This window comes from Electrophorus electricus, unplaced genomic scaffold (assembly GCF_041902795.1).
Source record: "Electrophorus electricus isolate QZ-2024a unplaced genomic scaffold, ASM4190279v1 Scaffold139, whole genome shotgun sequence".
NCBI lineage: Eukaryota > Metazoa > Chordata > Actinopteri > Gymnotiformes > Gymnotidae > Electrophorus > Electrophorus electricus.
The window spans coordinates 75,001-87,500 of NW_027658421.1; the positions used below are offsets into that span (position 1 = coordinate 75,001).

At 55.3% G+C, this 12,500-nt stretch overlaps 3 non-coding genes across 3 annotated transcripts in view; all 3 read left to right on the plus strand.

Moving 5' to 3' along the window:
- Nucleotides 1-8,835: 8,835 nt before the first annotated feature.
- LOC145654615 (18S ribosomal RNA) lies at nt 8,836-10,674 on the plus strand. Its single transcript, XR_014120823.1, has one exon. It is a non-coding gene; the product is annotated as an 18S ribosomal RNA (ribosomal RNA).
- An 882-nt stretch (nt 10,675-11,556) lies between these two features.
- LOC145654604 (5.8S ribosomal RNA) lies at nt 11,557-11,710 on the plus strand. The gene has a single exon (XR_014120812.1). It is a non-coding gene; the product is annotated as a 5.8S ribosomal RNA (ribosomal RNA).
- A 617-nt stretch (nt 11,711-12,327) lies between these two features.
- Nucleotides 12,328-12,500, plus strand: part of LOC145654625 (28S ribosomal RNA) — a 4,149-nt gene continuing 3,976 nt past the window's right edge. The window contains exon 1 of the ribosomal RNA XR_014120833.1: nt 12,328-12,500. This exon is cut by the window's right edge and continues 3,976 nt beyond it. This is a non-coding gene — a ribosomal RNA (28S ribosomal RNA).

Below are 12,500 nucleotides of genomic sequence, written 5' to 3' on the forward strand. Positions count from 1 at the left end.
TGACCTCTTGGCTCTGGAAGTCTATTTCTAGGCTTATATAAAGGGTCAAACTTCTTGAAGTGTGCCCAGGCCCAGAGCTACTTTGCTGGGCATGACTGTGTTTGACCTCTGGGGCCTGGAAGTCTGGTAGTAGTAGTATGATTTAAAGGCACAAAGTGATTGAAGTGTGCCCAGGCCCAGAGCTACTTTGCTGGGCATGAATGTGTTTGAACTCTTGGGCCTGGAAGTCTATTTCTAGGCTTATATAAAGGGTCAAACTTCTTGAAGTGTGCCCAGGCCCAGAGCTACTTTGCTGGGCATGACTGTGTTTGACCTCTTGGGCCTGGAAGTCTGGTAGTAGTAGTAGTAGTAGTAGTAGTAGTAGTAGTAGTAGTAGTAGTATGATTTAAAGGTACAAAGTGAATGAAGTGTGCCCAGGCCCACAGCTACTTTGCTGGGCATGACTGTGTTTGACCTCTTGGGCCTGAAAGTCTATTTCTAGGCTTATATAAAGGGTCAAACTTCTTGAAGTGTGCCCAGGCCCAGAGCTACTTTGCTGGGCATGACTGTGTTTGACCTCTGGGGCCTGGAAGTCTGGTAGTAGTAGTATGATTTAAAGACACAAAGTGATTGAAGTGTGCCCAGGCCCAGAGCTACTTTGCTGGGCATGAATGTGTTTGAACTCTTGGGCCTGGAAGTCTGGTAGTAGTAGTATGATTTAAAGGTACAAAGTGAATGAAGTGTGCCCAGGCCCAGAGCTACTTTGCTGTGCATGACTGTGTTTGACCTCTTGGCTCTGGAAGTCTATTTCTAGGCTTATATAAAGGGTCAAACTTCTTGAAGTGTGCCCAGGCCCAGAGCTACTTTGCTGGGCATGACTGTGTTTGACCTCTGGGGCCTGGAAGTCTGGTAGTAGTAGTATGATTTAAAGGCACAAAGTGATTGAAGTGTGCCCAGGCCCAGAGCTACTTTGCTGGGCATGATTCTGTGACCTCTTGGGTCTGGAAATGTGGTACTTTGAAGGATTAAAAGAGTGAAACGGTCTGAAGTGTGCGCAGGTGTAAAGCAACCTTGCTAGGCATGAAGGTGTGACCTCCAGGGCCTGGAAGTCTGGTGGTAGTAGTAGTATGATTTAAAGGCACAAAGTGATTGAAGTGTGCCCAGGCCCAGAGCTACTTTGCTGGGCATGACTGTGTTTGACCTCTTGGGCCTGGAAGTCTGGTGGTAGTAGTAGTATGATTTAAAGGCACAAAGTGATTGAAGTGTGCCCAGGCCCAGAGCTACTTTGCTGGGCATGACTGTGTTTGACCTCTTGGCTCTGGAAGTCTATTTCTAGGCTTATATAAAGGGTCAAACTTCTTGAAGTGTGCCCAGGCCCAGAGCTACTTTGCTGGGCATGACTGTGTTTGACCTCTGGGGCCTGGAAGTCTGGTAGTAGTAGTATGATTTAAAGGCACAAAGTGATTGAAGTGTGCCCAGGCCCAGAGCTACTTTGCTGGGCATGAATGTGTTTGAACTCTTGGGCCTGGAAGTCTATTTCTAGGCTTATATAAAGGGTCAAACTTCTTGAAGTGTGCCCAGGCCCAGAGCTACTTTGCTGGGCATGACTGTGTTTGACCTCTTGGGCCTGGAAGTCTGGTAGTAGTAGTAGTAGTAGTAGTAGTAGTAGTAGTAGTAGTAGTAGTAGTATGATTTAAAGGTACAAAGTGAATGAAGTGTGCCCAGGCCCACAGCTACTTTGCTGGGCATGACTGTGTTTGACCTCTTGGGCCTGAAAGTCTATTTCTAGGCTTATATAAAGGGTCAAACTTCTTGAAGTGTGCCCAGGCCCAGAGCTACTTTGCTGGGCATGACTGTGTTTGACCTCTGGGGCCTGGAAGTCTGGTAGTAGTAGTATGATTTAAAGACACAAAGTGATTGAAGTGTGCCCAGGCCCAGAGCTACTTTGCTGGGCATGAATGTGTTTGAACTCTTGGGCCTGGAAGTCTGGTAGTAGTAGTATGATTTAAAGGTACAAAGTGAATGAAGTGTGCCCAGGCCCAGAGCTACTTTGCTGTGCATGACTGTGTTTGACCTCTTGGCTCTGGAAGTCTATTTCTAGGCTTATATAAAGGGTCAAACTTCTTGAAGTGTGCCCAGGCCCAGAGCTACTTTGCTGGGCATGACTGTGTTTGACCTCTGGGGCCTGGAAGTCTGGTAGTAGTAGTATGATTTAAAGGCACAAAGTGATTGAAGTGTGCCCAGGCCCAGAGCTACTTTGCTGGGCATGATTCTGTGACCTCTTGGGTCTGGAAATGTGGTACTTTGAAGGATTAAAAGAGTGAAACGGTCTGAAGTGTGCGCAGGTGTAAAGCAACCTTGCTAGGCATGAAGGTGTGACCTCCAGGGCCTGGAAGTCTGGTGGTAGTAGTAGTATGATTTAAAGGCACAAAGTGATTGAAGTGTGCCCAGGCCCAGAGCTACTTTGCTGGGCATGACTGTGTTTGACCTCTTGGGCCTGGAAGTCTGGTGGTAGTAGTAGTATGATTTAAAGGCACAAAGTGATTGAAGTGTGCCCAGGCCCAGAGCTACTTTGCTGGGCATGACTGTGTTTGACCTCTTGGCTCTGGAAGTCTATTTCTAGGCTTATATAAAGGGTCAAACTTCTTGAAGTGTGCCCAGGCCCAGAGCTACTTTGCTGGGCATGACTGTGTTTGACCTCTGGGGCCTGGAAGTCTGGTAGTAGTAGTATGATTTAAAGGCACAAAGTGATTGAAGTGTGCCCAGGCCCAGAGCTACTTTGCTGGGCATGAATGTGTTTGAACTCTTGGGCCTGGAAGTCTATTTCTAGGCTTATATAAAGGGTCAAACTTCTTGAAGTGTGCCCAGGCCCAGAGCTACTTTGCTGGGCATGACTGTGTTTGACCTCTTGGGCCTGGAAGTCTGGTAGTAGTAGTAGTAGTAGTAGTAGTAGTAGTAGTAGTAGTAGTAGTATGATTTAAAGGTACAAAGTGAATGAAGTGTGCCCAGGCCCACAGCTACTTTGCTGGGCATGACTGTGTTTGACCTCTTGGGCCTGAAAGTCTATTTCTAGGCTTATATAAAGGGTCAAACTTCTTGAAGTGTGCCCAGGCCCAGAGCTACTTTGCTGGGCATGACTGTGTTTGACCTCTGGGGCCTGGAAGTCTGGTAGTAGTAGTATGATTTAAAGACACAAAGTGATTGAAGTGTGCCCAGGCCCAGAGCTACTTTGCTGGGCATGAATGTGTTTGAACTCTTGGGCCTGGAAGTCTGGTAGTAGTAGTATGATTTAAAGGTACAAAGTGAATGAAGTGTGCCCAGGCCCAGAGCTACTTTGCTGTGCATGACTGTGTTTGACCTCTTGGCTCTGGAAGTCTATTTCTAGGCTTATATAAAGGGTCAAACTTCTTGAAGTGTGCCCAGGCCCAGAGCTACTTTGCTGGGCATGACTGTGTTTGACCTCTGGGGCCTGGAAGTCTGGTAGTAGTAGTATGATTTAAAGGCACAAAGTGATTGAAGTGTGCCCAGGCCCAGAGCTACTTTGCTGGGCATGATTCTGTGACCTCTTGGGTCTGGAAATGTGGTACTTTGAAGGATTAAAAGAGTGAAACGGTCTGAAGTGTGCGCAGGTGTAAAGCAACCTTGCTAGGCATGAAGGTGTGACCTCCAGGGCCTGGAAGTCTGGTGGTAGTAGTAGTATGATTTAAAGGCACAAAGTGATTGAAGTGTGCCCAGGCCCAGAGCTACTTTGCTGGGCATGACTGTGTTTGACCTCTTGGGCCTGGAAGTCTGGTGGTAGTAGTAGTATGATTTAAAGGCACAAAGTGATTGAAGTGTGCCCAGGCCCAGAGCTACTTTGCTGGGCATGAATGTGTTTGAACTCTTGGGCCTGGAAGTCTATTTCTAGGCTTATATAAAGGGTCAAACATCTTGAAGTGTGCCCAGGCCCAGAGCTACTTTGCTGTGCATGACTGTGGTTGACCTCTTGGCCCTGGAAGTCTGGTGGTAGTAGTAGTATGATTTAAAGGCACAAAGTGAATGAAGTGTGCCCAGGCCCAGAGCTACTTTGCTGGGCATGAATGTGTTTGAACTCTTGGGCCTGGAAGTCTGGTAGTAGTAGTAGTAGTAGTAGTAGTAGTAGTAGTAGTATGATTTAAAGGCACAAAGTGCTTGAAGTGTGCCCAGGCCCAGAGCTACTTTGCTGTGCATGACTGTGTTTGACCTCTTGGCTCTGGAAGTCTATTTCTAGGCTTATATAAAGGGTCAAACTTCTTGAAGTGTGCCCAGGCCCAGAGCTACTTTGCTGTGTATGACTGTGTGACCTCTTGGCCCTGGAATTCTGGTGGTAGTAGTAGTATGATTTAAAGGCACAAAGTGAATGAAGTGTGCCCAGGCCCAGAGCTACTTTGCTGGGCATGACTGTGTTTGACCTCTTGGGCCTGGAAGTCTGGTAGTAGTAGTATGATTTAAAGGCACAAAGTGATTGAAGTGTGCCCAGGCCCAGAGCTACTTTGCTGGGCATGAATGTGTTTGAACTCTTGGGCCTGGAAGTCTATTTCTAGGCTTATATAAAGGGACAAACTTCTTGAAGTGTGCCCAGGCCCAGAGCTACTTTGCTGTGTATGACTGTGTGACCTCTTGGCCCTGGAATTCTGGTGGTAGTAGTAGTAGTAGTAGTATGATTTAAAGGTACAAAGTGAATGAAGTGTGCCCAGGCCCAGAGCCAGGCCTGGGCAGCAGGGGGCGCTCCTGGCCATGCCCAGCGAGTTTCGTGCGAATCGGACCTGGTCCGGAAGAGATACGAAGGGAAAACTCATTACTCGTCGGGGTGGCACATCCAGGCTCTCGACCCTCCCAAAGCGTCCGACCAGGGTGCACCCTGCCGGGCATGGTTAGCCGCCAGCCCCCTTCCTGGAGGTCTGGTTGGCACGGGGTTTTGATTTATCGGTTTCATATCTCTGGGCTCCTTGGGAGCAGAAAGTCGGTTGAGGGCCCTTTGGAAAGAGCCGGGGCTGCCGTTTAACGCTGTCCAAGCGGCAGGCGAAGCGCACCCACCGTTTTTACGCTATGATTTTTTAAAACCGCCGGGGCGGCAAACACAGGGCCGGTCGGGTTTGAAGACGAATATCTCTTCGGCCCTTGGGAGGAGAGAAGCAGCGCGGGTCACCTTTGAACGCGCTCGCTGCCAGGAACGTCTGGCGTAAAAGTTTCGTGGGAATCGGACGTTCCTAGGCTGAGAAGCGAGCGCCCGCCCTCGGGCGGTCGGGGGCCCCTTTCTCATTCCCCGTCTGGGCTAAAAATACGAGGTCGGACCCGATGGACTCGGGAGACTGGAGAGTACCAGGGAGACCCTGGAAGCAGGCGACCCGACCCACGCTTCGCTGTCTCCTCGGCCCTCGGGAGTAGAAGCGCGGGGACGGTGGCGTGGGCAGCAGGGGGCGCTCCTGGCCATGCCCAGCGAGTTTCGTGCGAATCGGACCTGGTCCGGAAGAGATACGAAGGGAAAACTCATTACTCGTCGGGGTGGCACATCCAGGCTCTCGACCCTCCCAAAGCGTCCGACCAGGGTGCACCCTGCCGGGCATGGTTAGCCGCCAGCCCCCTTCCTGGAGGTCTGGTTGGCACGGGGTTTTGATTTTTCGGTTTCATATCTCTGGGCTCCTTGGGAGCAGAAAGTCGGTTGAGGGCCCTTTGGAAAGAGCCGGGGCTGCCGTTTAACGCTGTCCAAGCGGCAGGCGAAGCGCACCCACCGTTTTTACGCTATGATTTTTTAAAACCGCCGGGGCGGCAAACACAGGGCCGGTCGGGTTTGAAGACGAATATCTCTTCGGCCCTTGGGAGGAGAGAAGCAGCGCGGGTCACCTTTGAACGCGCTCGCTGCCAGGAACGTCTGGCGTAAAAGTTTCGTGGGAATCGGACGTTCCTAGGCTGAGAAGCGAGCGCCCGCCCTCGGGCGGTCGGGGGCCCCTTTCTCATTCCCCGTCTGGGCTAAAAATACGAGGTCGGACCCGATGGACTCGGGAGACTGGAGAGTACCAGGGAGACCCTGGAAGCAGGCGACCCGACCCACGCTTCGCTGTCTCCTCGGCCCTCGGGAGTAGAAGCGCGGGGACGGTGGCGTGGGCAGCAGGGGGCGCTCCTGGCCATGCCCAGCGAGTTTCGTGCGAATCGGACCTGGTCCGGAAGAGATACGAAGGGAAAACTCATTACTCGTCGGGGTGGCACATCCAGGCTCTCGACCCTCCCAAAGCGTCCGACCAGGGTGCACCCTGCCGGGCATGGTTAGCCGCCAGCCCCCTTCCTGGAGGTCTGGTTGGCACGGGGTTTTGATTTATCGGTTTCATATCTCTGGGCTCCTTGGGAGCAGAAAGTCGGTTGAGGGCCCTTTGGAAAGAGCCGGGGCTGCCGTTTAACGCTGTCCAAGCGGCAGGCGAAGCGCACCCACCGTTTTTACGCTATGATTTTTTAAAACCGCCGGGGCGGCAAACACAGGGCCGGTCGGGTTTGAAGACGAATATCTCTTCGGCCCTTGGGAGGAGAGAAGCAGCGCGGGTCACCTTTGAACGCGCTCGCTGCCAGGAACGTCTGGCGTAAAAGTTTCGTGGGAATCGGACGTTCCTAGGCTGAGAAGCGAGCGCCCGCCCTCGGGCGGTCGGGGGCCCCTTTCTCATTCCCCGTCTGGGCTAAAAATACGAGGTCGGACCCGATGGACTCGGGAGACTGGAGAGTACCAGGGAGACCCTGGAAGCAGGCGACCCGACCCACGCTTCGCTGTCTCCTCGGCCCTCGGGAGTAGAAGCGCGGGGACGGTGGCGTGGGCAGCAGGGGGCGCTCCTGGCCATGCCCAGCGAGTTTCGTGCGAATCGGACCTGGTCCGGAAGAGATACGAAGGGAAAACTCATTACTCGTCGGGGTGGCACATCCAGGCTCTCGACCCTCCCAAAGTGTCCGACCAGGGTGCACCCTGCCGGGCTAAGAGAACAGCCAGGTGAACCCTGGAGGTTCCGAACTCCAGACCCCTGGACCCGACGGCTCAGTCCGCCTCAGGTGCACTACAGAGGTCCTCGGGCTGTCCCTGAGTGCATTAAAACGGAAATCAGAATTACTCCCCCGGGTGGCACTTCCAGGCTCTCGACCCTCCCAAAGTGTCCGACCAGGGTGCACCCTGCTGGGCATGGTTAGCCGCCAGCCCCCTTCCTGGAGGTCTGGTTGGCACGGGGTTTTGCAAATAGGTCCCGTCGGGTATATGGGAGAGCAAAGAGAATCAATGGGGTCCAAGCACTAAATTCATCCAGTGGCGTTCTCTGGAAGCCCAAGGGGAGTCCGAGGGGTGTTCGGCCGGCAAGGGGAGCTCTCCCTCGGACACATGATCAAACGCCTGTCCCCTACCGGAAAGTGGTGTGCTCTGGATGCCCCCCCCCCCCCCCATCCCCCGAGGGGGGTGCTTATCCCGCGAGGGGAGCCCTCCTCGGGTTAAGTGAACCATCATGCCGATTCCCCTATGGAAGTGGGCACATCCAGGCACACAGTCTGCTTTGCTCTCCCCGACCCGAGTGCGTCTGTTGGGCTGAGTGTACGCCCAGGCAACTGGATCCAATGGCTCAGTCCGCCGCAGCGTGCTTCGACGATGGGTCGTACAGCCATGCCACCAGGGTGGGCGTGTTTGTAAATGTACCAGTGGATTCTCGTCGGCCTGCCACATCCATGGTATCGACCCACCAGGCCTGTCCGACCAGGGGTTGACCCTGGACGGGCACGGTCTGTGGTTTGGCCCTTGTCCTAGATGAAATCGGGCACGGGGTTTTCTGGCCAGGTACCATCGGGTTACTGGGAGAGCGGCTTCGGTCTCCAGGTGAGACCAATGGTGAAGCAGCACGAGGCAATGGAGAGCATGCAAAGCGATGGGGAAGCCATGCACGGCAATGGCCACGAAAAAAAAAAAAAAATCACCACGGAAGGAACGTGAAGAACAAGGAGGAGTGTAGTGACACTGCCCAAAGCTGCCCGGTGTTGCAGGGGTCTATTGGTGTGTTGCTTCCTTGTTTGGTAGAGTGGAGTACCAGACCCGCCAGGGGTAGGCAAACCATTCCCCCTACGGTAAGTGAGGAGCCAGCCATTTGACGAGCGGGTGTCCACGTGTACGGGTGCGAGCGCTATCCCCCCACACGGGGTTAGGCCACGGCCTTAGGTGGACGTCTGCCGACCAGCCCCGGCTGATCCAGAACTTCTGATGTGGAGAGCGGTTTTGACAGATCCTCCCTGGTTCTAGCGGGTCAAGCCTCTGATGGGGGGTGGGGGTTATTTGTAACCCATCCCAGAACTCTCTGGGGGAGACTCAGACGGCCAGTCTGTCTACTCAGTTGTCCTATACTGGTGTCTGTGGTTTGGGAGGAAGGGAGTGCCCTGCTTTGTTGGCCTCCTCTTCAAACCTACCTGGGCCCACGAATCACTCTTCTTGGTTACATCACGAAACGTAGGTTGAGCGAGGCTAGGGGGGAGGGAATTCGACGAGGTCTTTCCCTTGTCCCCCCACCAGCGGCCCACGAAAATCAAAACGGCGTGAAGAGAGGGAACGCCGAAAGCACCTGGAGTCGGCCGTCCGCACCTCCGGAGGAGGTGGACGGGGTACGGTGCGGGCATGACCGGATGGGACAGCTTTGCATCAAGGTGAGAGGTCGGCGTCCGAAGGCCAGAGGGCGGTGCGCGAGCACGTTTACACTGGCCGCGGAAGCTGTCCTGGGTAGCCCTGTATGGCGTCTGGACCTGACGGCGCACGCACTTACAACCCGCTGCTTCCTAGCCCCCGGAAGGGGAGGCGGATGTCACTCGTGGTTCATCCCAGACCACGGTGCAAACTACCTGGTTGATCCTGCCAGTAACATATGCTTGTCTCAAAGATTAAGCCATGCAGGTCTAAGTGCACACGGCCGGTACAGTGAAACTGCGAATGGCTCATTAAATCAGTTATGGTTCCTTTGATCGCTCCACACGTTACTCGGATAACTGTGGTAATTCTAGAGCTAATACATGCAAACGAGCGCTGACCCTTCGGGGGATGCGTGCATTTATCAGACCCAAAACCCATCCGGGGGGCTCGGGCCCCCCGGCCGCTTTGGTGACTCTAGATAACCTCGGGCCGATCGCGCGCCCTCCGCGGCGGCGACGTCTCATTCGAATGTCTGCCCTATCAACTTTCGATGGTACCATAGTCGGCTACCATGGTGACCACGGGTAACGGGGAATCAGGGTTCGATTCCGGAGAGGGAGCCTGAGAAACGGCTACCACATCCAAGGAAGGCAGCAGGCGCGCAAATTACCCATTCCCGACACGGGGAGGTAGTGACGAAAAATAACGATACAGGTCTCTTTCGAGGCCCTGTAATCGGAATGAGCGTATCCTAAACCCATGGGTGAGGACCCATTGGAGGGCAAGTCTGGTGCCAGCAGCCGCGGTAATTCCAGCTCCAATAGCGTATATTAAAGTTGCTGCAGTTAAAAAGCTCGTAGTTGGATGTCGGGAGTGGGCTGGCGGTCCGCCGCGAGGCGTGCCACCGCCTGTCTCAGACCCTGTCTCCCGGTGCCCCCCGGATGCCCTTGGCTGGGTGTCCGGACGGGGCTCGGAGCGTTTACTTTGAAAAAATTAGAGTGTTCAAAGCGGGCCCGCTTCTCGCCTGAATACCTGAGCTAGGAATAATGGAATAGGACTCCGGTTCTATTTTGTGGGTTTCCTGAACCAGGGCCATGATTAAGAGGGACGGCCGGGGGCATTCGTATTGCGCCGCTAGAGGTGAAATTCTTGGACCGGCGCAAGACGGACGAAAGCGAAAGCATTTGCCAAGAATGTTTTCATTAATCAAGAACGAAAGTCGGAGGTTCGAAGACGATCAGATACCGTCGTAGTTCCGACCGTAAACTATGCCGACCCGCGATCCGGCGGCGTTATTCCCATGACCCGCCGGGCAGCGTGAGGGAAACCACGAGTCTGTGGGTTCCGGGGGGAGTATGGTTGCAAAGCTGAAACTTAAAGGAATTGACGGAAGGGCACCACCAGGAGTGGAGCCTGCGGCTTAATTTGACTCAACACGGGAAACCTCACCCGGCCCGGACACGGAAAGGATTGACAGATTGATAGCTCTTTCTCGATTCTGTGGGTGGTGGTGCATGGCCGTTCTTAGTTGGTGGAGCGATTTGTCTGGTTAATTCCGATAACGAACGAGACTCCGGCATGCTAAATAGTTACGCGGCCCTCCGCGGTCGGCGTCAAACTTCTTAGAGGGACAAGTGGCGTTCAGCCACGCGAGATGGAGCAATAACAGGTCTGTGATGCCCTTAGATGTCCGGGGCTGCACGCGCGCCACAATGGTTGGATCAGCGTGTGCCTACCCTACACCGAGAGGTGCGGGTAATCCGCTGAACCCCATTCGTGATGGGGACTGGGGATTGCAATTATTCCCCATGAACGAGGAATTCCCAGTAAGCGCGGGTCATAAGCTCGCGTTGATTAAGTCCCTGCCCTTTGTACACACCGCCCGTCGCTACTACCGATCGGATGGTTTAGTGAGGTCCTCGGATCGGCCCCGCCGGGGCTCCTCGCGGGCCTTGGCGGAGCGCCGAGAAGTCGATCAAACTTGACTATCTAGAGGAAGTAAAAGTCGTAACAAGGTTTTCGTAGGTGAACCTGCGAAAGGATCATTAACGGGTAACGCTGTCCGGCGTGCCTCCTCTCCCGACCCCCTCGACTTCGCCGTCCCCCCGCGTCGGGGCCCAGGGTCGAAAGGGTCTTCGGGGTTGCTGTTACACGTGGTCGCTTGCAGGTCAGGCTGGACAGAAGGCATAAAGGAGGAGCCTAGTCCCTCCCACCCCTTCCTCGTCCTCCGCCTCTTCCTCCGCGTCGTCCTTCAGCACCCCCCCCCCGCAGGCCCCGGTATTCTCTGGGTTCCAGCGCGAGAGACGCGTCGTTCAAAAAACTCGGCGTCCCCGCTCGTCGGGCGAAGGCCGGTTTCCCCTCACCTTGCCGGCAGGAGAAGCGCCTGCGAGTCGAGCGGGTCGTACGGGTCTGTCCCGCGCCCTCCCTCTCGCTCGCACGGCCGCTGCCTCCGTCCACCGCGAGGGGTTTTCCTATTTTGTTGTCCTTGTCATTCATCCCCGTCCCCTTGCTCGCTGACGAGCGGACTTTCCGGGGGGGGTTGCGAGCGCTGCTCCTCGTGGGGCAGGCCATGGCCCTTCCTGTGTTCGTCCGCCCACCGGCGTCCTGGGGCGTGGTGGTGGTGGGTGGCGCAGCCGGTTCCCCTGCTTCTCTCTCTCAGAAAGGAGTCTCAGGGGGACCCCCGGCAGGTACCTAGGGCTTGGCCCACGCTACGTGAGTTCCACCCCTTTCGAGGGGTCGGACGGGGCGGGCGCGGAGGGCCGCGGTTCAAAGACTGACTCGTCTGCCACGTGGGGCGTGTGGGCAAAGCGCAACCCCGCGCCCGTTTCAACACTCGCAGACGGGGGCGCCTGACCGGTTGGTGAAACCTTTTAAACCTGTCTTTGTAGTCGTGGTGAAAGACCTAAACTGAGCCTGAAATAAAAGAGTACAACTCTTAGCGGTGGATCACTTGGCTCGTGCGTCGATGAAGAACGCAGCCAGCTGCGAGAACTAATGTGAATTGCAGGACACATTGATCATCGACATTTCGAACGCACATTGCGGCCCCGGGTCCATCCCGGGGCTACGCCTGTCTGAGGGTCGCTATTCCTATCTGTCGGACCTGCCTTCTCAGGCGGGACCGCGGTTGGAGGTTCGTAGGTGGGGGGGTGCCCCCTGGCCTCCGTCTTCCTAAAAGCAGACGGTTCCCGGTCGCTGTCTCGGTGAGATCCGGTCGGTGGGTTCGCTGCGGTTGAGTGCCCGTTCTCCGTGCACAAGCTTCTCCTCCCCCGCTTCGGTTCGTTTCGGTTCGTTTCGGCTCCGCTCCTGGCCTGGCCAGGAACGTGGTCCCCTGCGCCCGAGAAAGAAGCGAGCGTGGCTGCCGGTGGGTTCTCTCCGCTTTGGCTGCCCACGTTTTCGCTTCTTTTCTCACCCCCTGCGCAGGCGGATCACGGAAAGGTGTCTGTTCTGTTCCGTTACGTGCGCGAGCGGAGGGAGGTTGTTGTTACATGCGTTCCCCCCCCCCCTCCCCCGGTGGGGGGGGTGGGGGGGGTCGGGGTTCGGGTGGCTCTGCCTCTGGCGTTTTCCTTACGGGCCGACCTGTCCGTGGCACGTCCGTGACGTCCCGACCTGTGTCCTCGTTAGCCCGGGTGAAAAGGGACTCGTCCCCTAACCCGGCGGTGTTCACGCTTCTGGGCAACCCTCCAGAGCGAACTCGGGAGCGACCTCAGATCAGACGAGACAACCCGCTGAATTTAAGCATATTACTAAGCGGAGGAAAAGAAACTAACAAGGATTCCCTCAGTAGCGGCGAGCGAAGAGGGAAGAGCCCAGCGCTGAATCCCCCGTCCGGGTGCGGGCGAGGGGAATTGTGGCGTATGGAAGTCTGTTTTCT